Source organism: Coregonus lavaretus (assembly GCF_964263955.1).
Source record: "Coregonus lavaretus genome assembly, chromosome: 17".
Lineage (NCBI taxonomy): Eukaryota > Metazoa > Chordata > Actinopteri > Salmoniformes > Salmonidae > Coregonus > Coregonus lavaretus.
The window spans coordinates 20,794,851-20,809,039 of record NC_140004.1 but is presented as its reverse complement, the minus strand read 5'-3'; positions in this window follow the sequence as shown (position 1 = coordinate 20,809,039).

Genomic DNA, 14,189 nt, shown 5'->3' with positions numbered 1-14,189 from the left:
AGTTCCATGTAGAACACTTTCCAAGTGTGTGTCTTATGTTTTCAAGCATTGATTCGATGTAATCTTACAAAGCCATTGGCACTACAATACAGGTTAATTGGATTGTTAGTAAGTCAGTTATATACCGGTAGCAGCATTGTGACCACAGGTAATCCTTAGACAATGGAGCATATTACAACTAAGAAGATACTAACTCAAGGCCAGGTTGTGATGTGTGTGTGTTTTGTCCTCAGGTATCTCAAGACACGTGTGAAGATCCTAGTGGACGGCACACTCCTCATCCCTAGTCTTGTCCCAGAGGACACTGGGAATTACACCTGTATACCAACCAATGGGCTGATGACCTCACCCTCTGCCTCAGCACACCTCAAAGTCAAACGTAAGAATTGTGGTTGACTATGGCTATGCATGCCTTGATTTCCTGGCTTGTGTGTTTTAGTCCATCTCTGGGAGAAAGACTTACTGTATCTACTTCCTCTGTCTCTCTTAGACCCTGCCAGGGTGGGCCGGATGCCCAGGGAGACGTATCTACCTACGGGCATGGAAGGAGTCATCTTCTGCCCAGTCCAGGCTGAGCCCCCCATGATCTTTGTTAACTGGACCAAAGATGGGAACAACTTAAACCTTGACAATGTAGGCAATCAGGGCAACATGAATCCTATCACACAGTATATCGATCATTAATCTCTGTTGTATTTCATGTTTGTTTTTCTCCTTCTGTCTTTGCCTGCTCAGTTCCCTGGCTGGTTGGTGAACGCCGAGGGCTCTGTGTTTATAGCCACAGCTAATGACAATGCAGTGGGTATGTACACCTGTACTGCCTATAACAGCTACGGGACCATGGGACAGTCTGAACCCACTAAGGTTATCCTGCAGGTAAGGCTGGTCCCCAGGCCTCTGTTCCCTGGTTATGGATTACAGTACTACCTGTAAATGTGTACAAAGAAAAGGTACCGAATTTTACTTAAAGGGTTACAAACGCTTGTCACTGTAGGTACCCTGTAAGGTACAGTGGGGGGGAAAAGTATTTAGTCAGCCGCCAATTGTGCAAGTTCTCCCACTTAAAAAGATGAGAGAGGCCTCATCATAGGTACACGTCAACTATGACAGACAAAATGAGAAAAAATAATCCAGAAAATCACATTGTAGGATTTTTAATGAATTTATTTGCAAATTATGGTGGAAGATAAGTATTTGGTCAATAACAAAAGTTTCTCAATACTTTGTTATATACCCTTTGTTGGCAATGACACAGGTCAAACGTTTTCTGTAAATCATCACAAGGTTTTCACACACTGTTGCTGGTATTTTGGCCCATTCCTCCATGCAGATCTCCTCTAGAGCAGTGATGTTTTGGGGCTGTCGCTGGGCAACACGGACTTTCAACTCCTTCCAAAGATTTTCTATGGGGTTGAGATCTGGAGACTGGCTAGGCCACTCCAGGACCTTGAAATGCTTCTTACGAAGCCACTCCTTCGTTGCCCGGGCGGTGTGTTTGGGATCATTGTCATGCTGAAAGACCCAGCCACGTTTCATTTTCAATGCCCTTGCTGATGGAAGGAGGTTTTCACTCAAAATCTCACGATACATGGCCCCATTCATTCTTTCCTTTACACGGATCAGTCATCCTGGTCCCTTTGCAGAAAAACAGCCCCAAAGCATGATGTTTCCACCCACATGCTTCACAGTAGGTATGGTGTTCTTTGGATGCAACTCAGCATTCTTTGTCCTCCAAACACGACGAGTTGAGTTTTTACCAAAAAGTTATATTTTGGTTTCATCTGACCATATGACATTCTCCCAATCCTCTTCTGGATCATCCAAATGCACTCTAGCAAACTTCAGACGGGCCTGGACATGTACTGGCTTAAGCAGGGGGACACATCTGGCACTGCAGGATTTGAGTCCCTGGCGGCGTAGTGTGTTACTGATGGTAGGCTTTGTTACTTTGGTCCCAGCTCTCTGCAGGTCATTCACTAGGTCCCCCCGTGTGGTTCTGGGATTTTTGCTCACCGTTCTTGTGATCATTTTGACCCCACGGGGTGAGATCTTGCGTGGAGCCCCAGATCGAGGGAGATTATCAGTGGTCTTGTATGTCTTCCATTTCCTAATAATTGCTCCCACAGTTGATTTCTTCAAACCAAGCTGCTTACCTATTGCAGATTCAGTCTTCCCAGCCTGGTGCAGGTCTACAATTTTGTTTCTGGTGTCCTTTGACAGCTCTTTGGTCTTGGCCATAGTGGAGTTTGGAGTGTGACTGTTTGAGGTTGTGGACAGGTGTCTTTTATACTGATAACAAGTTCAAACAGGTGCCATTAATACAGGTAACGAGTGGAGGACAGAGGAGCCTCTTAAAGAAGAAGTTACAGGTCTGTGAGAGCTAGAAATCTTGCTTGTTTGTAGGTGACCAAATACTTATTTTCCACCATAATTTGCAAATAAATTCATTAAAAATCCTACAATGTGATTTTCTGGATTTTTTTTTCTCAATTTGTCTGTCATAGTTGACGTGTACCTATGATGAAAATTACAGGCCTCTCTCATCTTTTTAAGTGGGAGAACTTGCACAATTGGTGGCTGACTAAATACTTTTTTCCCCACTGTACGTCCATTGTACCATTAGTTATAGGTACATAATTGTACCCTTGCAGTTCCTTAAAATAGCCAATAGTGTACCATACAGTCCAGTCCACAGGTACAAGAGCATTTAGCCTTTTTAGGGTACCACCACAATTTACCATTACCGAACAGTACCATGTGAGATCATATACACCGAGTGTACAAAACATTAAGGTCACCTGCTCTTTTCATGACAGACTGACCAGGTGAATCCAGGTGAAAGCTATGATCCCTTATTGATGTCACTTGTTAAATTCACTTCAATCAGTGTAGATGAAGGGGAGGAGACAGGTTAATAAACGTCTATATATATATATATATATATATATATATATATATATATATATATATATATACATAAAGTGCATTCGGAAAGTATTCAGACCCCTTGACTTTTTCCACATTTTGTTAAGTTACAGCCTTATTCTAAAATTGATCAAATAAAACATTTTCCTCATCAATCTACACACAATACCCCATAATGACAAAGCGAAAACAGGTTTTTAGATTATTTATTTATTTTAGATTATTTATCAAAAATAACGTATTTACATAAGTATTCAGACACTTTGCTATAAGACTCAAAATTGAGCTCAGCTGCATCCTGTTTCCATTGATCATCCTTGAGATGATTCTACAACTTGATTGGAGTCCATCTGTGGTAAATTCAATTGATTGGACATGATTTGAAAGGCACAGTTGACAGTGCATGTCAGAGCAAAAATCAAGCCATGAGGTCGAAGGAATTGTCCGTAGAGCGCCGAGACAGGATTGTGTTAAGGTACAGATCTGGGGAAGGGTAGCAAAACAATTCTGCAGCATTGAAGGTCCCCAAGAACACAGTGGCCTCCATCATTCTTAAATGGAAGAAGTTTGGAACCACCAAGACTCTTTTTAGAGCTGGCCGCCCGGCCAAATTGAGCAATCGGGGGAGAAGGGCCTTGGTCAGGGAGGTGACCATGAACCCGATGGTCACTCTGACAGAGCTCCAGAGTTCCTCTGTGGGAGAACCTTCCAGAAGGACAACCATCTCTGCAGCACTCCACCAATCAGGCCTTTTGGTAGAGTGGCCAGACGGAAGCCACTCCTCAGTAAAATGCACATGACAGTTTGCCAAAAGGCACCTAAAGGACTCTCAAACCATGAGAAACAAGATTCTCTGGTCTGATGAAACCAAGATCGAACTCTTTGGCCTGAATGCCAAGCGTCACGTCTAGAGGAAACCTGGCACCATCCCTACGGTGAAGCATGGTGGTGGCAGCATCATGCTGTGGGGATGTTTTTCAGCGGCAGGGAGACTAGTCAGGATCGAGGGAAAGATGAATGGAGAAAAGTACAGAGAGATCCTTGATGAAAACCTGGTCCAGAGCGCTCAGGACCTCAGACTGGGGCGAAGGTTCACCTTAAAACAGGACAACGACCCTAAGCACACAGCCAAGACAACGCAGGAGTGGCTTCGGGACAAGTCTCTGAATGTCCTTGAGTGGCCCAGCCAGAGCCCGGACTTGAACACAATCGAACATCTCTGGAGAGACCTGAAAATAGCTGTGCAGCGACGCTCCCCATCCGACCTGACAGAGCTTGAGAGGATCTGCAGAGAAGAATGGGAGAAACTCCCCAAATACAGGTATGCCAAGCTTGTAGCGTCATACCCAAGAAGACTCGAGGCTGTAATTGCTGCCAAATGTGCTTCAACAAAGTACTGAGTAAAGGGTCTGAATACTTACAATACCAGTCAAATGTTTGGACACACCTACTCATTCAAGGGTTTTTCTTTATAGTGAAGACATCAAAACTATGAAATAACACATATGGAATGATGTAGTAACCAAAAAAGTGTTAAACAAAGCAAAATATATTTTATAGTTGAGATTCTTCAAATAGCCACCATTTGCATTGATGACAGCTTTGCACACTCTTGGCATTCTCTCAACCAGCTTCACCTGGAATGCTTTTCCAACAGTCTTGAAGGAGTTCCCACATATGCTGAGCACTTGTTGGCTGCTTTTCCTTCACTCTGCGGTCCGACTCATCCCAAGCCATTTCAATTGGGTTGAGGTCAGGGGATTGTGTTTGTAGCCCAAACGGTTCGGACGCTACAGACAGAATCAACTCAATATTAGGAAGGTGTTCCTAATGTTTGGTATACTCGGTTTTTGTACCTCTGAAGGTACATTATGTGTATTTTATATTTCTGTACCCCAGGGAACAATACTGTACCCTAACCATACCCTTTTTTCTGAGAGTGTATGGACTTAAAACTCTCTCCCTCTGCAGGACCCACCCTCATTCTCGGTGTCCCCTCGTCCTGAGTACCTGCAGGAGGTGGGTGGGGAGCTGGTCATCCCCTGTGAAGCTGATGGAGACCCCTCTCCCAATATCACCTGGAGCAAGGTGAGGTGTCCCCGATAGACACTGCTGAAGGAACCACAGACATCATAGCCCTCTCTCTCTCTCTGTCTACTTACGCTAATCTCTACATGTTGTCCCTTTCATTTGTAGGTTGGTCCCATTCCTCGCTCCCCATACACTGTGCTGTCCAATGGCTCCCTCTACTTGAAGCCTCTCAGCAAAGACCACCAAGGGGGCTGGGAGTGCCTTGCCACCAACCGTGTGGCCACCATCGGCACTGCCACTGTGGTCTTGGTGCTGGGTGAGTGCCCACTGCATGGAGCAACATGGTACAAGACATGCTATACTATTTACATACACACTAGTGTATACATTTCCACTGGTGTATTCTCATTGTCCTCCTCATCCTCCTCCCAGGCACCAGCCCTCATGCTGCCTCATCTGTATCTGTCAGTACTGGGATGAACCAGGCCAATGTGTCCTGGGAACCTGGCTTTGATGGAGGATACACCCAGAAGTTCACTGTCTGGTTAGTAACTAATCTCAATGTTTATCAGAATGATACTCAACTCAACGCTGCCCTCTGGAACATGGGGTTGAATCTCTGTGTCCCACCCTCTTGCCCCCAGGGTTAAGCAGGCTTCCAGGGGGAAACATGAGTGGGGATCTCTCTCCGTGCCCACTTCCAAGTCCCACCTGTTGGTGACAGGGCTGCTGGCTGGCACCAGCTACCAGTTCAGTGTCCTTTCTCAGAACAAACTGGGCTCCGGACCCTTCAGTGAAATCACCTCTGTCAGGACGCATGGTCAGTACAAATTTTAACTGACAAAGTACTTTTTAATTTGTCTGTATTGGACACTGATCTACAGTCTGATCTTATCCTGTCTCTCCTCCACAGCCCTGCCAACATATCCACCGACAGTGGTGACCACTCAACCAACTCTCGACCCTCCCTTGTTCCTGTCAGCCAATCGGACAGTGCTGGGGATTGTCCTGCAGTGGTATCCTCCTGAGTCTCAGGCCACACTCCTCACTGGGTATGTCCTCCAGGCTCGACGGGACAGAGGCCAATGGGTCATTCTCAACAGTGCTGTGAAGGCCAACCAGAGTGAACTACTGGTGCAAGGATTACTGAGGGTGAGAGGCAATGATAATTTTGGACCTTGGCAGAATGAATGAAGACACTGACTATTTGATAAATGAGGTGTAATGATAAATAAATTAACTGTAATCTGAAGGCCATGACCTCCAAGCTTTAATGTGTTTTCAGATACGTTGCCCAGAATTGTGTCTATTGAACACTAGTCCTTCTCCCCTCTCCCCTCTCAGGACTGCAATTACGATCTTAGATTGATGGCTCGCAGTAACAAACTACTGAGTGAGCCCAGTGAGTCTGTCAATGTGAACACCACAGGTTAGTATCATTATTGTACAGCCAGCTCTGGTCAACTGTATGATAGAAACACTGTTTAGTTTCATAAAGCCTAGACTAAACAGTCCTAAATATTATGTAGCAGGTATATAAATTGTGCTTGATAATAATCGATGTTCATAACACTGGTCATTATGTTGATAAATGTATTACGTAGGTATTTCTGATTGTTAGCCAAAAGCATGGCTGTCTCTACACTGTTGGTAGTGCATTATTCAGACACTATGCCTGGTATGGTTGCAGGGATGGAGATGTACCCTGTCCGGCCAGGCTTCCTGGAGTTTGTCCCTGAGCCCCTATTGGCTGGTGTGTTGGGCGGAGTGTGCTTCCTGTTCGTGGCCATCATCCTCTCCTTGGTGACAGCCTGTGTTATGAGTCACAGAAGAGCCCATCGGCGCAGGAAGAGGAAAGATGGTAAAGACTGCTGTATCCTAACATTTCTCTGATACTAAGACAGACAATTTCAAGCTTTTGTTTTATTAGAGGTTATCTTTAAGAAAGTATTTTCAAAGCCTACTAAGCTGGAGTTCCAAAGCCTTGGTGACTGGAGCAACTCTTTGTAACTGTCAAGTGGTTCCTTTGCATGCTATGCATGTTAATCTACACTGAGTACACAAAACATTAAGGACACCTGCTCTTTCAATGACAGACTGACCAGGTGAATCCAGGTGAAAGCTATGATTCCATATTGATGTCACTTGTTAAATACACTTCAAATCAGTGTAGATGAAAGGGAGGAGACCGGTTAAAGAAGGATTTTTAAGCCTTGAGACAATTGAGACATGGATTGTGTGTGTGTGCCATTCAGAGGGTGAATGGGAAAGACAAAATGTTTAAGCGCCTTTGAACGGGGTATGGTAGTAGGTTCCAGGCGCACTGGTTTGTGTCAAGAACTGCAATGCTGCTGGGTTTTTCACACTATACAGTTTCCCATGTGTATCAAGAATGGTCCACCACCCAAAAGAAATCCAGCCAACTTGACACAACTGTAGGAAGCATTGGAGTCAACATGGGCCAGCATCCCTGTGGGATGCTTTCGACACCTTGTAGTCCATGCCCCAACAAATTGTTTACTCAGTGTATTTCAGTTGACAGCATTTCTTTTCATCCCATCTATTTGTTTATTTTACATGTGCCATTGTTTGACCTTTTCACCCTTCCCCGCCTTTTCAGATCTCCCCTCTGCCTTCCAGAAGAGTCCTTCTCCAGAGTAAGTTCCCATCCTTACCAGCATGTTTCCCTCATTGCATTGGCTGTCTTCTCACCAACCCACGTTTCATTCTTGTGTATTTTTTTGAGAATCATTGCAAATGAATGTGTATTTATTTTATCTGCTACTCATAACAAGCATAACTATTTGTATCCACTGAATGCATCCTTACATATTGTTCTTCTAAGCTTGAGACAATAATGTAATAATGCATTAACCTGTACTGTTTAACTGAACTCATCTCTCCTCCTTTATGACTCTTCTCTTCCTCAGAGCTCGCTCGCCTTCTGACAGCCCCGACAGCGTCCTGAAGATGAAGTTGTGTCCTCCCCTGTCTTTCTTCCCCAACTCCTCGTATTCCCAGGCTGATCGTTCCTCCTTCGATAAAGGTAGCAGTGGAGAGTACCAGGACCAGCGCAGGCAGCTCCTGTCCAGCTCTTCTTCCCCACCACATTACACCCTCTTTGAGAGCCACCTGGGGGGTAAGGCCCCCTCACCGTCTGCTCTGGAGTCCATCTTAAGAGGCCCAGATGGACGTTTCATTGTCCAACCCCTGCCAGAGGCGTCTACTCTTTCTAACATGAAGAAAAACGTGAAAACAGTCTTCCTACAAACCCAAACCAATGGGGGAGGCAGCGGCACAGGGAGCAACCAGACATCTTTCAGAGGCTCTCCAAAGTCCAGCAGTCTGAGCTCTGAGAGGGGAGAGAGAAAGGACTCCCCCCTGACAGTGGAGGTTACAGAACTCAGCAAGCCCCCTGCTTCCCCGGGTAGAGTGAGGGCAATGGCCAGGAACTTCTCCCGTCATGGCTGCTTCTACTCTGATGACGAGCAGGGCTTCTCAGAAGCTCTGCTGGAGAGAGCCAGTTTCCACTCCGACAGGAGTGAGAAGAGAGCATGTGACTCCCTGAAAAGATACCGATCTGGGCACCCAGAAGACATCTTCCCCAGCCTGGGCAGGAGAGCCAGACTGCTGGAGAGGGACAGGCATCACCAAGCAGACTACCAACCCATGGAGAGAGAGAGCCAGCTGACCAATGCCTGCACACTGGTCTCACAGATTGACACAAGTGAACAAGAGCAGGATAACCTCAGAAAGTGTCTGCAGCTGGCCAAAGAGAGGGAGATGAGGGAGTTGGATACCTATACCGCCAGCCAGAGGGCAAGGGAGCGGGAGAAAGAGGAGAGACAGCCTGAAAAGGCAGCAAGCCCTAACAGGGAACTGGGCAGTTCAGGGGCTGAGGATCCTATATGGAAGCCACAGGACATTACCTTACGTCCCAAAGCCCACCGGGCATCCGGGCAGACCCATCAGCTGTCGGACTATAGGAGGGCCTGCTACTTTGGGAACACCAGCAGCCCAATGGACCGGCTCCCTTCCTCCTACATCCAATGGGACATCAGCCCAGTCACCTCTATCAACAGCCTTATCCCAGTGCAGAGCCCCTTAGAGAGCACCACACCGAGGTCCCAATATCCTCACCAACGTCATGCTGGGCCGGCCATGGAGGACTCACTACCTGTGGACTGCTCACACTGCCCAGTCACTCAATGCACCTCTCCATCTCTGCTCTCCCCTACCTCAGAAAGCCCACCTATCAGTCAAGGAACAGCCAGAAACATAGGCAGAGCCAGGTCAAGGAGTCCTGACAGAACTGTAGAAAGAGAGCAGGACATGTATCGTAGAAGGTCAATGGTTGAGGAGGGCTGGAGGGAGACAAAGCAGCCAGGGGGAGGTGCCTTAAAGTCAAGATTGTCCTTTGCTAATGGTACACAGCATCTGGAGCCAGAAGCTGAAAGATCTATTTCAGCAGATCGAGTGAGGGCCACAAGTTCGGGCCAGCCTTACCCAGGCACTGCACCATACAGTCTGTCTGAGAGAACAGAGACAATAGATGATAGGGAGAGATTAAATCAGAGTCCCTCTGGTTACTCTACCTTGCCCTATGAGCTCCACAAAGCAGGGGCCAAAGGGAAAGTGAGAGATGATCAAATTGGGGAAGACCTTCAGAGTTCACTGTCATACCCTGAGCAGGAGAGAGAGGGTGTCAGAGCACGCTCCAGAAGGAGTGATAGGGCTCTTTTTAGTGACAGCCCCAGTCACATTTCCCCCTTAACCCTTCTGGAAGAGTGTGAGAGCGATCAGTCCCAGTTCTCTGTAGCCAGAGTATCAGAGTCTTTCAAGAATAAGCCGGCAACCCAGGCACTCAAAATGTCCCCACTGCAGACAAGTGCGATTCTGGAGTATTTGAGCCTCCCAGGTTTCATTGAGATGAGTGTGGACAACCCTGGGGATGAATCTGAACTCACAGACACTGCTTGCAAAAGCGTAGAGCCACAGACAGAGACTTCTCTGGAAGGTAAGCCAGACGTGGTTCCAAAAAACTGGGATGTTCATGTGCAGGAGAACCTAGAGACAAGTTCAAGCCAAAAAACTGTTTCTTTTTTAGAAAACAGACACTTTGTTGGTCCAGCAGGAACTTCAAAGGCAACTGAGAAGCCCGACTATAGATACTCTCTGCAAGTGCAAGCAAGAGATTCAAGCCACAGCGCTGGGATTCCAGACAAGTCAAAAAAACTATCACCCGGTTCAGAATACACAGGGAATTATCGTTATTATGAGCAGTCACAAACACTTATTAGTCAAAAGACCACAGGCTCAGAGAGACCACCATCGAGAATGGGTTTATGTCCAGCCCAGACATTGGTTGATGCAGATAAAAGCATGGCAGAAGTTGTGTCAAAACACACTAATACTTTTGCAGGGAAACCAGAGTCAGCTTCAGAACAATCCCAAAGACTTCATTCTCAGGGCAACAGGACTAATAAAATAGCCTCTAGGATCTATCAACCCCCTGCACCGTTCATCAAGAAATCTCTGAGCATTGGCCCCTGCAGAACACTTTCAGGCATGGGACAGCCTCGTCCATTCCTAAAAAAGTCCATCAGCTTAGGGTCACAGAAATGGGAGCATTTTGAAAGTCCAAGGACTTATGTCTCAGAGAAATGTTACTGGGATGAGTTCCCAAACCCAGACGTCCGGGTCAAGTCGTATAGTTTAGGAAGCACCCCTGCATCCTCCTTCTCCAGACCAGGCCCCTTGTGGCGGGAAGGGGTCCCGTTTAGACAGCCGAGGGTAGGAAGCTTGGAGAAGCCTCTGTATGCTGACAGATCCTTGGAGAGGCCTCGGTATGACAGACCCCTAGCCAGCTCTTCCTATACCTACCTCAGCCCCTCCATGTACCCAGCAAGACAACCCCCAGCCTCTGTTAGACGAGACTTATCTGATCCGTGTAGACAGGCCACTGCTTATCCTGATGCCTCCAGGTCGCCTATCACATATCAGGATGCTCTGAGGTCTGTACAGCACAGATATGTCTCTATGAACTCCTCAATACCCCAGTACCCACCCAGACTAGACCAGTACCCACCCAGACCAGACCATTACACACCCAGACCAGGCATGAGGGGGGACTACCCCAGACCGATGGAGTCCAAGAGGGGCCCACCGAGGCCCGACCTGCCCCGGATGTACAGCTGGCCCTCACACTACCATGGTGGCCCTTTCCCAGCCAGAGATGTAGATAGTCATAGAGAGGCAGAGAGAGGGACAGGGAAGGGGGCAGGGGCTGAGGCAGAGATGAGAGACAACAGGGAAGGAGGGAGGGCCAGTTATGCCAGTCAGAGCAGTGGGAGAGGTAGCATTGGCCTCCTCCGTCAGTCCCTCTCTATCACTCCCACCCTTCTCAGCTCCCCAGAGACAACAGAGGAAAGTGAGACACAGACACACAGAGCCGAGATGGATCTACGTGAGCAGAGAAAAAAAAGGTGAAACTACCGCACCAGTCCAACATCACACACAGATGTCTTCACAGCTAAAGAAATTGAGGATATTGCCAAAATGCCATTGATTAACTGTTAAATTATTGCTATTGTCCCCTGTATGTCTGACTCTGACCACTTGTTTTGTGTGTCTGTCACTAGAAGGAACACATCAGTAGATGAGAGTTATGAGTGGGATTCCGCTGATGTCTGTGTGGATTTGGAAGTCCTGGAGGCCATGAAGCCACAGGCAGGGGTAGGGAAGGGCAGGGGGGAGGGCAGGCATGATCAACCCCGTTCTGTGGCTGGCCTCCAGGACCTCTACAGGAAAGGTAAGACAATTGTATTTTATTACTCACCACACTGAATGTATCATATCATGAGTGAATACATGTGCCTTTTGTTGTGGTTGTGGTGATGTGAGCTGTACCCATGACTCTTCCCATTCCATGCTGTTCCTCTCGATCCTGCCCCTCAGGCCTTCCTCCCTCAATCAGTCCACCAGTTTCCAACCTACCTCACTGCCAATACACCCGCTCCCTAAGTGAGGCACGCTTCAACGCACTCCGCCTGGAGTACCAGGAGTACAGGCGCTCTCAGGGATCATCCTGCCCCAGTGATCCCTGCCTCCCCCCCGACACAGACTCTGACTCCAACTCAGCGCTGCTCTAACCGCCTGCCCACCCTGGTCCGTTCCTCTCTACCTGCTACTGTTACCCCCTCACCTTCTCTTTGACTTCTCACTGCCTGCCTCTGTCCCTGCTAGTTTTCATCCATCTGTTGTGAAATTGTGCGTTCACTTTTTCTGTTCATTTTAAAACACTGTATTTTTAAGCAAAGCACCAATTTATACTAGCTAATGGAATCATAATCTTACAGTATTTTGATATTTGTCTTTCTGAATCTTATATTGTTTGTCCTGGGAATGTGTTTAACGGTGTGCTGTATTCTATCATTTTGTGTTTCAGATATGTCAAAGAAAGCAACCAAATAGTTTCTCAGATGCCGAGAACTGACAGTACTGTGGTCCTGGATATATGCCGGATATCTTTTTTTAAGCTTCATGATACCGCAACCTCATTTATATATGTACAAAATCCATATCCTCAACCATTCAACTGGATCCTCTGTGGACGGAACACTGTCAAAAGTGTAACCAACTGAAAAAGACAGGATATGCTTGATCATATGGTGCACATCGTACACACCAATTGCCACAGAATAATACTTGGCCCTGATTGGAGCCTGTTATGAGATGCTGGATATATATATTTATTGTGTTTTGGTGAAACTGACCATGGACCTTTCAAAGAGGCAAGTACAAATGTAAACCAAAACAACAAGTGTTTTATGGGCTTTTGGTAAGCTTGGACAATCAAATACAGTTGGCCCTCTTTAAAAAAGATATTGGACAAAGTCACTGGATTCATACTTGTACATAACCACTAGGCCAGCTAATTGTGGCAAGCTATAATGGCTAGCTAGTTAGTGGTGCGCACTAGTGGCATTTCAATCGGTGACGTCACTCGCTCTGAGACCTTGAAGTAGTTGTTTCCCTTGCTCTGCAAGGGCCTCTGCTTTTGTGGAGCGACGGGTAATGGTGCTTTGAGGGTGACTGTTGTCGATGTGTGCAGAGGATCCCTGGTTCAAGCCCAGGTAGGGGCAAGGAGAGGGACGGAAGCAACACTGTTACATTGGTGCCGTGACCCGGATCACTGGTTGCTGCGGAAAAGGAGGAGGTCAAAAGGGGGGTGAGTGTAACCGGTGTGAAATGGCTAGCTAGTTAGCGGTGCACACCAGTGGCATTTCAATCGGTGACGTCACTCGCTCTGAGACCTTGAAGTAGTTGTTTCCCTTGCTCTGCAAGGGCCGAGGCTTTTGTGGAGCGACGGTTAACGGTGCTTCGAGGGTGACTGTTGTCGATGTGTGCAGAGGGTCCCTGGTTCAAGCCCAGGTAGGGGCGAGGAGAGGGACGGAAGCAACACTGTTACACCTGAGATCTGTATTTCAAGTCTACAGAGTATTTCACATCAAGGACAGTCTTTTTGCTACCACCACCCTTTTATGAACATTTGTGAAAACATCAGTCAGTTTATGACAATGTATGGATCTGTATGTGAAAACATTGAATATGAAGATTTAGTAAAGTACTCAACACAAACAGTATTTTGTCTTTAGCCACCTAAATTGCATGTGCTTTGAGTGAGCGAGCCTTCATCTTTGTATTGCATTGTTACAGTGAGTGGGTAGCTAGCTCACCATTACCTGAGTAGAAAGACGTGTTTATTAATTTCCCAATTACACAGGTAAATCTCCCTCATTGATGCGTTTGTAATCATACTCAGTTTTCTCAGCAGAGTATTTCAGACTAACAGGAAAGTGTTGAGTGATTGCTGTAAGTTATGTGTCAATGTTTTCATGTACTGTAGCCCTAGACAATTACACCTTGTATTTTTGGTACCATAGCGACTCAACATCTTAATCCTTGATCATATGAAAAATATGTTATAAAGTTGTCCATGACAGGGAAAGGTTGTGTATCATCTTTGCTTTACCTTTGTCCAAAAGAACAGTAGTTCACCATTCACAAATGGTTGAACATTATTCCCAAATTAAGCCTATATTAAATTATTGGAATTCAAGAATCACAATAAGGCTTGAGATTAAGTACTGTATATAATGTATATCATCACCTTTTGTACTACAAGCATTATTGAACATTATTGTATATTTATTAACATGCGTTTTGATATG